General features: G+C 38.2%; 1 long non-coding RNA gene across 3 annotated transcripts in view; it reads left to right on the forward strand.

The window, feature by feature from the left end:
- Positions 1-25: 25 nt before the first annotated feature.
- Positions 26-13737, forward strand: part of LOC308179826 — a 36884-nt gene continuing 23172 nt past the window's right edge. For all 3 annotated transcript variants that reach the window (XR_013940606.1, XR_013940607.1, XR_013940608.1), the window contains exons 1-5: positions 26-3798; positions 5360-6151; positions 10510-10692; positions 11321-11495; positions 13426-13521. This is a non-coding gene — a long non-coding RNA (uncharacterized lncRNA). The remainder of the gene's footprint in view (positions 3799-5359; positions 6152-10509; positions 10693-11320; positions 11496-13425; positions 13522-13737) is intronic.

Consider the following 13737-nt stretch of genomic DNA (forward strand, 5'->3'; position numbering starts at 1 on the left):
TCCTCCTGCTCCTCCTGCTCCTCGCTTCCCTCGGTGGCGAAGGGCTCTCCTCGCTGAGGTGGCCGAGAGGGCTTCTCCTGGTCGGCCGTGGAGGTTGGGTGTGTAGGAGATGAGGCTGGAATCGCTGGGTGTGTGATGCTCGCTTGCCAACGCATCCCCTCCTTAGGCTGCGAGGAGCTCGGTGCTGACAGCATTAGGTGCCATCAAGGGGACTGGTGTTGGGCACCTGGGGCTGTGTCCCCTGGGCTGGGGAGAGCAATGAGCCTGGAAATCCTCCTGGTGATACCATGGCAAGTGCCTGCTCCCTGCCTCTGGCTTGCTGGCACCGCACCCTTGGTCAGGGTTTGAAAAAAAAACATTTGTCGTTGTATGCTGTACGTCGTGAAATAATAGTCTGTTGGCTCCGTTGTAACATCTGTGAGCTGGTTTTTGCTGTATGAGTTCTTCCTTCTCTTTGCATAGCGATGGTTTGAAGTTTGAATTGATGTGTTAGGGTGTCTTTACTGGAGGGTGTTGTTTGCCTGACTGGAGACAGATTGCAATGACATTTGGTAATAATTTTGTGAGGAGTACTTTTTAACCTTGGCTTTTGATCCATTATTCTCATTGGTTTCATTGTGGAGGATCTACTTCTTTTCCCCAGGAGTGTAAAGCGCGTTGGGGTACGTTTTGTAGGGGGGGAGCTGGCCCTACAGCCATCGAGGCCAGTGTTTCTGCACACATAGCACATCGGACACGGCGTGTGCGTTTCACCTCTTTTTCAGTCAGTTTAGCTGAATGTTAAAACTGGTCAAATAATGCAATACGTTGAATAATGTTGCGGTGTAACTTGACCAGAGTTGTATGCATGCAGTGATTTTCCTCGTGGCATTTTAGGACGATGGGCGTTGTGGTTTTAGCACTAGTAACGCTTACTTACGGTTAAAATACAGTGTTTGGGTGTATGAAAATTAATATATGCTCTGTATATTAATTTTAATAATAAATTTTTAGCTTCTTTTCACTGTAGCTCAAGTTTGTACTTTCCCCAGGGTGACTAGCACCCACTGATTTGTTTTGAGCTTCTATCAAACATAAGCATATACTGCCTAACATCATGGGGTAAAAGCTGTTTGCTTGTGTGTATTTGAGCTCTAGAATGATTAAGCGGGCTTTTTCCCTGCTTGTTAGCGTGGACTGACTTTGAAAAAGCCCTTCTATAAACTGTAATTCTCTGATCAGTTGGAATTTGTGACTCAATGCTGTTAAGCTTTTAAGGTCAGCTAATGCCTCGTTTTTCTGTTTTGGTTTTGTTTGTTTGTTTTGGTTTTGTCCTCAGCTGTTTTGGTAAGTTAACTTAGGTCTCGGATATTTTCTGTATCCTGGGAAGTGCCACAGAATAATTTGCTGGTGTTCCTCCCTGACGTTCAGGTTGAATAAAGGCAAGCTTGGGCCAGAGAAAGAATCCAGACCTGAGTTTACGTATATGAAGAGGGAGTTTCCCATGTCCTTGAGGAAGAGCTTACGTGTTGGCAAAGAAAAGAAACAGCTCACAACGCAGTAAATCTTCATTCAGCCTGAACAAAACAGTGCTAAAGTAATAGTTCTTACACGATGCAAACTCCAGAGTCACCAGGAATTGGTTTGGATGTTCCAGATGTGGGCTGGAAGGCTTTAGGATCTAGTCAGGCTTGCGATTTGTTCAAATGTTGTTTTCTCTGACATAGTTTGGTTTGACTAAATGTAGTTTAGTTTTAGTTAACTAACAGTGCATGAGCACATGACTTGTTTCTGGTTTCATTGACTTCTGTCTTCATCTTTTTAAACTGGATGTAGTTAACATGGGAAGAGTAGAAGGGACTTCTGATATGATTTTTGAAGCTGCTTGGGTTCAGGCAAGTGTACTACCTATCTGATTTAACTTTTGTGTCCTCTTTTGGTAGTCTTTTCAAACATAATCTCCCCGTTTTGTAATTATATCTGCAGTAAAGACTTTAAAACAGTTTAAGAATTAATTTTCAATTATTTTATTTCTAAAAGGCTTATGTGGAATGAGCTCTTTCCATGACTGAAGCCTCTTTAATGTGGGAATTGAACATGCAATGTAACAGCAAAAAACTTCCCTTTCTTTTTTGTTAGTATATTCAGATATGGAGGAGAAAAACGAGTTGTATAGAGGCTTTTTTACACCCCCATCCCAAGGTGAGCTCAAAAAATGAGTGGTGCTAAGGCTTGATAAACATGTTGTTTTCAACGAGTAATGTGTCTGTACCAGGAATTATTATCTGGAAAATAATTATGAATGTTGGGGAAATAATATTCTGGGTATATAGATAGTGGATTGTACTCGGGCTGAGAACATATGCTGTTCATGTGTGTCTTCTAAAAATATTTTCACATGCAAATTACATACCCGTTGGCTGCTTGCTTCTAACCAGATTGTCACTGCATGGTTGATGGTTCCCGAGAAATCAAATACGGAGTGGGAGGTACCAACTGAAAATTTTTGCTTTGAACGTTTTGTTTTTCAGGGTTTATGTTTGCCTGGTGTTCTTTCTTCTTTTTCAAAAACTAACAAAATTAAAATTTAAATGTACAAAGTACCTTTTTGAAAATGTAAGAAGAATCCAATAACTAATTAACTTTACGTATACCTCTTGTTTTTTTCCTGTTTAATGCTTACATACATCAGTAATGTTATGTTAACATTATAACAGGAAAGTTTATGGTCATGATAATCTCAATTTTGATAGTTTTTGTGTATATAAAGTCAAGATTTCAGTGATTGTATTCTTCTTGCGTTTCATAACTAACTGTAAGTCCACAAACTGGATTATTTCATTACTACTAACGTTACTGATGCTGATATGTACTTGCAGTATCCCTTGGCCATTGCATACTAGTATCTTAACCAAAGGAAAGGAGCTCTTTTTTGAGACGAGGATTATAAAATCACTAGCCAAAACATGCACTTGGTTCTTTTTTTAACTGCCGACCTATTTAAATCCTTTTTCTTTTTTTCTTTTTTTTTTCTGGAGTAAAAACCTCCTATAAGACGTTTTTATGGCTATTTTTCTCCTGAACTTTTGAAAATAAATGCTGCATTTACCCTACTATAGTATCTGTAGCCTTGACAAAGGAAGAGAAATCAATTCACTGCTCTGAGGTAAAGCTTTTGTTTGTTTGTTTCCCTGACTCTTAAGGGTGGTTCTTATTTTGTCATCCTTAACAGGAGCATCTTCTTGCTCTGTAACAGAGATGGAAACTGTTATAAACGGAACACTTTAAGCTTGATGCAGTGTTCCCTGTAATCATGGCAAAGATTTCCATTTGGGAATTGCAGATGCTCTTCAAACTATTTTTTCTTACATTTCATTCTGTTCTTTGAGTTATTTTACCCCCCTGTCCTACAGCCTGTAGCTTTCTGACTCCAATCCAACTGGGAACAATAGTCAAAACTTAGCAGGTTTTGGATTTTTAGAAATGAATTGCTTTCAGGAGTATTTCTAGTGGGAAAGCATCAGTGATGCAATGCAGCTTTGACAGTGTGAAACCAGGCTTGTTTTTTCTGATCGTGGTCGCTGTGTTTGTGTCCTTAGGATTCCTCCAGTACAGCTTGGGTATGTTCCTGTGGCATCACGGTGTTACGTTGCAAGTCAGCATAAATGTTAGTGCTGATGGGAGAGATTGACTTGGAACCAACACGAGGTGATATAACAGCAGCCCAGCAAAATTCAGGGTTTTGTAACTGCCAAGATCTTTCTTCGTTGGCTTGTTTGTAACAGCAAGGACTCTAAAAAGTCATCTGAAAGTCTGGAGGTGCGTTGGTTAAAAGACAGTCAAAATAAAAAAGATTAGGGCAAGCAAAGTGTTTTGAAATTAAGTAAAAAAAAAAAAAAATCATGGTTAATACTTCATGCCCAGGTAAGATGTGCTGGTTTCTGGTCTCATTATATTTTCTTGTGTGTGTTTTTGTTTGTTTTACTGATGTTGCTCTCTAAAGGCAGGTTTTACTTGAGTCTCCCTTTTCCCTTTGTTTCGGCTTTGTACTGGTTTTCTGTTTTGCTGCGTGGAAGTCTGAGATTTCTAAGGTGTGATTTCTTTTTTCTTAGTTGTGATTGTAGTTTGAAATGATCGACTCGTGCCGGAATTCAAAGCCATTTATCAGTAAGGTGACTTACGAGTTTTGAGAACAACGAGTTTCAGCAGTAGCATCTGAAGGTGGTGTTTTACAGGACTCAGGAAAATCAGGATGCTGCTGATCTGTGCTGCTTTTCTTTTCCGTGTTTTTTATAAAAGGAAAATCAAATTATACCTATGCAAACATACAATGTTGAATCTAACACGTGACACTTTAAAAAAGGATCTAGTTACTTCATTCGGATTTCAAAGTTACTTTGAAAGTTGCCCGTTTCATTTTCTTGAAAACAAGCAATAATCAAACACGTTAATAAAAGATGAACCCCTATGAGTTTTGGAAAGTTTCTACATATCCTGCCTGCAGAACTTGGTTTAGATGTTAGTGGAATGAAGAATATTAAATAATGTGCTGGCTAAGAGGTGAACCAGATCTTATTACAGTTTGTAACTTGCTCCAAGACACTTTTTTGTGTATTCTAGTTTCTGTTACTTTCAAGCTTTCAAAATTTTCAGCTTCTGATACTTGGAGGAGTCTCTTCCAGTAAACTGATTCTGTGTTGGTAGGATGGCAGTCTGCACTAGGAAAAGGAGAGGAGCAATGATAAATTTCACGAACATTTTAAAAGTGAGAAGTCATTCATTCTTGCTTATCTAGTTAAACGTATCCTGACATATTGTTACCAGTCCATCACAGACTTTTCCCTCCAGTCTCTTATATACTCGAGCTGAAATTTAGGACAGTGCCAACCCCATGATCTTGTGGTCCTTCTCTTAATTAAACTCAGATTTTTTTTGCCCTCTACGAATAATTTAGGAAAACATCCTGTGTAAGGATGCTTGTACTCTTATAGTTACTGACATGCATGTGCAGAGGATTATTTGCATCTCTTTCTAGTAAGTACTGTATAAATGCAAAGAAAAAATTTATTCTCAGCAGTTTGAAAATACTTGTCCCGTCTCATCTGTCTTGAAGTGTCAACATACTGCGTGCTTTCCTGATTTTTCACAGATTTGCACGAGTCTAGATAGTTTGTTAAATTTGCTGGGACTAGTTGTGTGTGGACTTAAAATATACCTGTAAGCAAAGCCTTTTCTGTTTTTGAATTGCCCTCTGGTTTGGGGGTTGTGGGTTTTTTGTTTTCTGTTGTTTTGTTTGCGTTTAAGTCTAAAAAAGTAGCACTGGGCTTAGTGTTAATGTGTTTTTGTGAAACAGCTAAGAAGTCTGAATTAATTCCTTCAGGTGGGGTTGGAAAAACAGAGAAAACAATCTGTCTTTGTGAAGTGCAGGACGTAAAACCGGACATACGAACTATCTATTTTATGGTGGTGCTTAAAGGCCACATCAAGACTGAATTTGCTGTGCTGGTTGCTGTAGGAATGTGTGTGGTTCTTCTCCCTCAAAACCCAAATGTTGGGCCTGAAGACCAGTATCCTTCCCAAATAAATAAACAAACACAAATTTCCCGAACTGTTTGTAAAGCGTTTTCCTATAACTTAGATCCTCCGTTGCTTGGGGGTGGAGGGGAGGTGGTCAGAGGAGGAAACAAACCCAAATCTGTTACTCTCAATATTTTATTTTTTCACCTTGGTGCCCAAAATATCAACAGTTCAGCTTCTAGCTGAAACCACAAGTTGCCACCTCTTGTTTGCTGCTGTAAACTTATCACCCCTCTGATTCTCATGTGCTGCAGCCTGCTGGCCTGTTAAATGGATCTAATTATATGTCCTCTTCCCTGTCAATCCCTCAACCTTTCTTTCTGCTTTACAATTAGAAATAATATGTTCCAGAGCCGTGATAATGTTCAGTAATTGTTCCACATAAAACGTAATTTCCACCTTTGCCTTTAAAACAGAAGGGGATGGCTGTAATTGTCCTTTTCAGCCTGACAGTGCTTTTTCCTTCTGCCAGAGATGGTATTAACTGGCCACACGGCTAATTTTCACCCAGCCTGCAGTGTGTTAATGGAGAAGGTTTTGAGGTGTGCTGTCACATCACCTGGATACTCGGGTAGTCCTCTGTACACAATGCAGTGTAAGTGACATTCAGAACTATCGTTTTGTCGTGTTTTCTAGTCCGAGTTGTCAAGAAAGTGGTTTTGCACTTTGACAAAAACTCGATCAACATCTACTAAGCTGCTTCTTATATGGCAGCAGCACCTGGCAAGGTTTGCACATATCTGTCTTCAGGCGATATCACAAAAGCATCCCCGCATAGCTTGTTCCTTTCTCCTTCAGACAAGGTGCCAGGACAGTCAGTTGTTCCGTGGCGTTCAGGTTTTAAGCTTTCTGTCTCAATTAGAATGTCAAATAATGTATGGAGTTACCATAACCATGCAGATGCAGTTGCTTTTGTTACGAACAAGTTGTTTTCGGTGAATTTGGGCTTTCTAAAACAGAAAAGCAGTGTAGTTCGGTATTAGGACGGAACCTAAACAATTAGTGGAATCAATTATTCAGCTTTATTAAGCAGAAAAATATCAAATAATCAGTGTTTGTTAATCAGAAAATATTAAATATGTTTGTCAAAATTATAAAAATATCGAAGATGGAAATTTTGCTTTTGAAGATATTCTCTGTTTGTGAATGCATCTTATCTCTCATTTTCAGCTTCTTTTCTGCACTGGCACTCTCGAGCCAGGTGAGCGGTCGGTCAGATTTGTGTTCTGCTGCAAAAAGATTGTCACATTACCTGATGCTATGTGTACTCAGAGGTTTTTCAGTAGCATCCTACCTGCATTTTTTTCCAACGTGTCCCTTTTGTGATTGATGCACTGGTGGGAAAGTTTTTTTGGAAGGTGTAATTAACTTTTTTAGTGGCTAATTAAGAGTAAAATACACATCTTGGAGTATCCTGTAATTTAAGGACTAGTATATCGGGTCAAATAGGGACAGGCCTTCTATGCAATCGAACATACAGCAGTGGTTATTAATGAATGCTTTGGGAAGGCAGGTAAATAATGTCTTGAACAAGTTTAAGTTAAATTTAAGAATAATTTAGAAGGTTTTCTGTGTATTTCTTGAAATAGTGATGTTCAAAAATGCCTCTAAGGTAGGAGAGAGCAAGGTTATCAAAGCTGCTGAAGTGCACAGCCAGTCTTTTTGTACATCTTACTGCTCTTTTTCTTGTTGTTACCATTTAAAGAACATTCTTATAGTTTTCAGTAGTCTGCAGTCAACAAAAATGACCATGAAATCCTAATGAATGAACCAAATAAAAATATTTGGTACTCTTTCCATTATATAAACTTAGTTTTAATTAAGTTGTTAATATCTGAAGTTATACATATTAGAAGGTAATAAATACCTAAATAAAATCACTCTTTAGAAGATGAGTTTTTCTTTTCTCTTTAATTAGTGTCCCAGAGTTCATGTATCACTGTATAGTGTAAATTGTTACTGTATTTCATGCTTCAGAACAGGGGGACGTTACTGAATTAGTGTAAGGCGAACTGCCTTTGTAATTCAGCTTGCGTTGTTGGGTAATCATGGTTTTATAAAATATTTCAGCTTTTTCTTCTTACATCTGGATTGTTTCTGTGATTTTAATTTTTTCTTCTGTTTTTTACTGTCAGTGCTGTGCCATATTAAATCACTGCTTAATGCATGGAAAGAAAAGGTGTAAAACTGAATACAAACCTGAAATGGAGATCCTTATTAGAGTAAAACTAGAGGAACAAAATGAAACCAGTGTACTAAAGCAGAGATCCCCAAGCTTATTTACTGAAGTTCAGTCACCGGCATGGATGATGAGGGACTGCTGGTGCCAGTGCTGTTAATTTCTCTGTTTTATAGGTCTCTCTCAGACCAGGACCTCTGTCCTGTACTCATCAACCCGTGAGACGTAACGTGAAGCCAGGACCCACCTGTGTACATCCTGCCTCACTAGTTCATCACCCCCTACTTCACTCCACCCCGTTCTTGTACACCTTGTACAAGGCCCACTTCCGAAATTGCTCTCAAAACAGAACATGCTTAGCAGACGTTAAACGTGAAATGAAAGTGTATATACTCACATACTGTAAGTATATACACTATATATTGTGTATATATATATAACTGTATATAATGTATATACTTACATACTATAATGCACCGTGGTTATAAGTACTGTGTGGCAAATGACTGGTCCCACAAACCCTTCTGCGGACAACTAAAGCCCTCAAAGGCAGTTGAGTGCGTATGATTGAGGATTACACGTGATTAGTGGTCTGCAAGGTTAAGAGTATGACCTGTGTCATTAACGAGTACTCGTGTATTAACGCTGCTTTGAGCAGGGGGTTCAGCTAGGTGACCTCTGAGGTCTGTTCCAAGGAGAAGTTTATGATTATCACACTTGTGTTGTGCAAACAGATACTTCACTTAAAAAACAACATATCAATTGTATAAGCTGACCCTTGGCAAACTGTTGCAATTAATTTTACTTATTGCGTCATGGTGTAGCATGGAGATGCAAATTTTCCCACTTTTAAGGTTTAATACAGAAAAAGGAATACATCCATGCCTTTTGCATATCACATCCAATTCCTTGCATGCAGTTTTACATTAAACCATGAGTTCCTCGTATTCCTAGCATACAGTTGACTTGGTTGCAGTTCTGGAACTAATCCAGAGTATGTAGTGCCTGAAAATGCGATGCTTTATGTGCAGTTGAGCTGTGTGAGGGGACTTCAGCTTATTTGGACAATCTCAGGTGTGGCTAGTGCTGAGGCTGTTGTAACAAAGCCATCAGTGCAGGTCAGCAGCCTGAGTAACAAAGACTCGAGGCCTAAAAACTAAAAAACCTAATAACTTTCCAAAGCAACGACTCAGAACGTGAGAGGAAATTCCTACGTTTAAAAACAAACAAAATTGTTTAAAATTATACTATGTAGATTCTGAATATATGTAGATGCTGCCACAACTGGTCGAGTTTAATAAGCAATACATGTCAAGTGAATTTGCCAGTGAATTTTCCATTATTTAAGGAATGTTATTTTGATTAACACTGGTGTGAACCTTCTCATAAAGATGTATGGGGAATTCAGGTGGATTTCCTTCCCTTGTTTGGATAAAATTCATACCTCTTGATACCTCTTTAACTGTTTCCATTTAGTATTGCTAATTACTGACTTTTAAGCCAAAAGTTGGTGATGAGGGAGGAAATCTCGAAATTACTGGCTGTAAAAGGCCAATCACTTTCACGCATGTGACCAGAACTGGGTTTATGCAATGTTTTAACCCTTCCAAATATGTGTTATAGCCACTGTAACAGAATGGGGTGGTTGTGCTGTCTCATTGCAGTGTATTTCAGGGAAATACTTGGTTGCTTGTATGCTTTTATTAAAAAATAAAAGGTTGACAGTGCTGTAGCTGAAGTAAGTAGTGTGTTAAGAACTTGACAGGTCTCCTGGACTTTTTGGGACTGTAGAAAGCAATTAAAAGGAATAAAAGGTGCTAGGAGGGAGCCAAGTGATTCCTTTACGTTATTCTTTACCACAAAGAATGTTGTGGCCATTCTGTTCTTTTCAGACAATGTCGATGGGACATTATCTGATTATCGGATTAGGGAACCAAAAGCTTGAATGCTCAAATAAAGTGCTCAAGACCCCGAAGTCATGAGGACTGGATGCAACTCAGCCACTCAGTGGTGCTAAAGGATGAAGTGGCTGACCTGCTAAGAAGTCTGTATCTCGTTAGGATGAGGCACTGTGCCAGAAGACCTGGAGCTGTCAAATGTTGTAGGTACCGTACCTTTACACTGAGCACGAGGAATGGATCTGGAATCTGCAGCCCAAGAACTCATGTTTTAATGCCAAGCAAACAGATTTGAATACTGCATGGGTAGTCAAGTAGTTCTGTAAGTGTAAGATGTAACAGAGACTGATTTCCTACGCAGTTGTATTATAGAGGTGCCAGCTGCTGCTGGGGTGTTCGTGAGTTGTCTCCTATGCACGTGTTTGTCCCCTGATAGTGTGGGTATATGCTGCAGCCTTTCCTTGGGATTGTGGCTCTGAAGAAGAATAGGTCTTTTCTGTTCACCTATCTGGTTCTTGAATTTCTGAACCCCCGAGTGCTTATTAACCTGTGAAGCTGTCTGAACAGCGGTCATCGTGTTGGAGTTGCTTCTGTTATTGAGAAGAGACGTGTGTACCCACCTGCCATGTGTAGCTCAGCCTACTCTCTTAAATTTAGTCTACGGCCTCTGGTGTAAAACTGTCTGCGTAACCTGAGCAATTCTGGTGTGGCCCTACAAGCATGGGAATACCCCGTACTGCTTATGGTGGCAACGCTGATCTACCTTGTCAGTTACGCTTAGGTGACAACAGTTGCTTCTGAAGTGCTCCTATTTGTAGCTGTGATTAGTTGACATGTTCTTGTTTCCCCATTTTCCCTCCTGTCATATCGGCATAGCCATTTGTGTTGTGATTCAGCAACTTGGATCGGAAACTTGATCCTGACTTCAAGAGGAGTCTTGTGAGAAGCGTTAATTTTTAACCCAAGTTAGTTCATCAACACGGTGTAGCGAGTCGCTCCTCAAGCAGATACATCCGCACACACTGAGGACATGGCACAAGGATGAGAATAAGAACGAGAGTAAGCAGCAGTGGGGTCTTACCTGTTTGAGTTAGCACTTCAACCAAAATAGAGGTTTGTCAAATTATGCTACAGGAGTCTACCTTAGAAGTCATTAATCTTGTCCTCAACTAAGTGTCCAAAGTAAAATACTACGTACATTTGGTAAAATTAGAGAAAGTTGAGGGCAGTCATCTAAAATTGGACACACTAGCATAATAATGGTAGGTGTCATTCAGTATTTGCAGATAAAAATAACCCACAATGGAAGGAATAACTTTGAACTACTTGAAGATATTTCTAAATTATAAGTGAATATTGCAAAAATACACATACCATTATAGGTACCCTGGTGAAAATTTCTTCTCAGTGTGCCCACTATCAAAGAAAATCCCTTAAAATTTACTGTAGCAGTGCTCCTCAGTAGCTTTAAATAAAAATTCTTTACCTGGTCATCTCTGCTCAAGTGAACTGCCCATCTGGTCTAATTGCAGGTCATTTATACTTTATCGATCAGTGACATACACATATCCTCTGCGTCTTTTATTTTTAAATGTTACTGATAAATAACAAGTTCTTGACGACTAAGTAAAGTCTTTGCAGAAAGTTTACATAAATGAGATAAAGCAGTTGTATTTCTTGCTTTCAGTTTGTTTTTTTCAGACTACCTCTAAATTTCCAATAATGGCAATACATTCATTCTGCCATTTGGAGGAGCCTGTGCCACAGAATAATGATGTGAAGAAATCTAACTTATTTGCAAGGAAGAGTCTTCATTTGTGAACTAGTACCCATGCAGCGAAGAGGTGCTTTGTTAAGTTCAGGTAAGTGCTTTCTCTTTGTTATTTTTTAATTATTTGCCTTTTGTTATGCTGGCGTTTCGCTCAGATTAGCATACGTGCAGTGTCATGTCAGAGCCTGTCAGTCTTTGTGTTGGTCATTTGGCACACAAAGTATCCTGGAATTAAAAGGCACATGCTGTAGCATGCATACTTACAAGATGTATGGATGGAAATTATTGTTTTGGAAAATCATTTTAGCATAATTTCTAATCTCTGGATTAGAATTTATAGCTGGTAGCTGGTGAGGATGGAGATTATGATGATCGTAATGACCTGATTCCCTTTTGCTGTATCTTTTTCAGAGTTTTCTTATGTGTTTCTTTATATTCTGAATTAAATATTTTGCAAATCCATTGTTGTGGTTAAGGCTGTGAGTATTCATAATTAGGTCTTGAATCATTTGGGGGAAATAAAAAGGAAGTCATGATCACATTTCCATAACTTGGAATGTCTTCACGTTTTTATTATAAAAAATCAGCTTTTGACTTTTCTGAAATAATTTTTTCTTTCCTAAAGTGGATCCTTAATTTCGTGATAACATTGGCTCAGGGTTTATTCCAGATGAATGGTTGCTGTATATTCTGGGAGTTTTCTGTTTGTTTTTTTTTTTTTTTTTTTGCTTTGCTTGTTTGTTTTTTCTAGACATCCAGTTATTTTTATGACATAATAATGACTTCACAGTATAAATTATTTTGTAGTCATATTCTGTATGGAAAATGTTTGCAACATACCTTCAATAAAAAGAAGTTAGAAGTAGAATAATAAAAATAATTATGAATATTTAAGGACTTACTGGAATTTCTTTACCTATGTTCTCATTGCAAACTGCAGGGGTTCTCTAACTGGCTATGGGTTTAGTCTTCCAACCAGTAGTCAAAAAAGGGATAATTTGCAAAGAAAAACAAGTTGCTTCTTATCAAAAAGGCAGAGTACAGTTTGTCCAACTTCTCAGTGGTGCAACCAAATCTAGAACCTTTTTATGACACCTGTCTTTGTTGGTATATTACCAGATCCCTTGCATATATAAAAATATATATACATATATAATACACACACATTATCTGATAATTCTAAAAATACCCTTTGTCTAATAACTCCAAAAATCCCGTTTGTCTTGCTAGAAGTCCTACCGACTGAGAAGTACTAGATTTTTAAAATTTATTACTGTCCTTTTGGGTCCAAAACCAGAGGCTGCTATCCTGCATGTTTATGTGCATGTGCTTAACTGTACATCAGTGTCATCCTGGTACAGTGCTGATTCCTAAGAACTTCAATGACATAAAAAGAGCAATACTTTTTACTGTAAGTCTTTACTTTAGTCTTCTTATACATGGAGACAATGGGAGGATATTGTTTCAAATAAATGTAATGGATAACTAAAAAACAGAATCTAGTTAAGAAAAGCCTTTGAACTCTTAGTAGGGTACTCCAAATACAGACAGCTCCAGTGAAAATGAGAATTTTGCTTCAGCAAAGTTATAAAAGTTGAAATGCATTTATTTCAATGAAATAGTCACAAAAAAAAAGAACTCATTTTAGAGGCAATTCTTAAATTTTCTGTTTTCGCTTTGTACTTGGGTGGACACCACTCATTACACTCATACATCATTTTCAAAATGCTTTTTTATGTACGCTGCAGAATTATAAAAAGTGGGGAAATGATGCTTGAGAGTTCATTTCTTTTATATATGTAAAGAACAGTATTCTTGAGCTTATTAGGTTTTCCTGTTGGTGAGAATGCATTCTGGCTGTACATGAAGCCAAACTGTTATTGAACACAGTACTGCAGAAAGCAGAGTGGGACAAAAATAAATCATAAATGAAGTTCAGTATTATTCTATACCCATGCCTATGATGTCTAAAACAAACATATTGAGAGAACTGAGTGAATTTTTCCTCCTGAATCTTTCAGCAGAACTATTATTGTTCCTAACACAGTCTCCTGTACATGGACAAAGTTGTTTTTTCTTCAAAAATAAACAGAATGCTGTCTCTGAAGAGTTAAAAGGTAAGGCATTTGAGATTGCTATTTCTGGAAGCAGTTAAAAGTAATTTCAATAACTTGTAATGCACACGAATACACAAAAATACGTGATTTATTATGCATCATGAAGTGTCAAATATTTTATATCAGTTTCTGTTGTTTTCTTCATCTCATGGGTGGAATTTCTGAATGTATTCAGCTCTGTGTTCTAAATGTGTTCCCAGAAATCAGTGAGCTGAC

The sequence above is a fragment of the Anser brachyrhynchus genome (assembly GCF_964034855.1).
Source record: "Anser brachyrhynchus genome assembly, chromosome: 1".
Taxonomy (NCBI): domain Eukaryota; kingdom Metazoa; phylum Chordata; class Aves; order Anseriformes; family Anatidae; genus Anser; species Anser brachyrhynchus.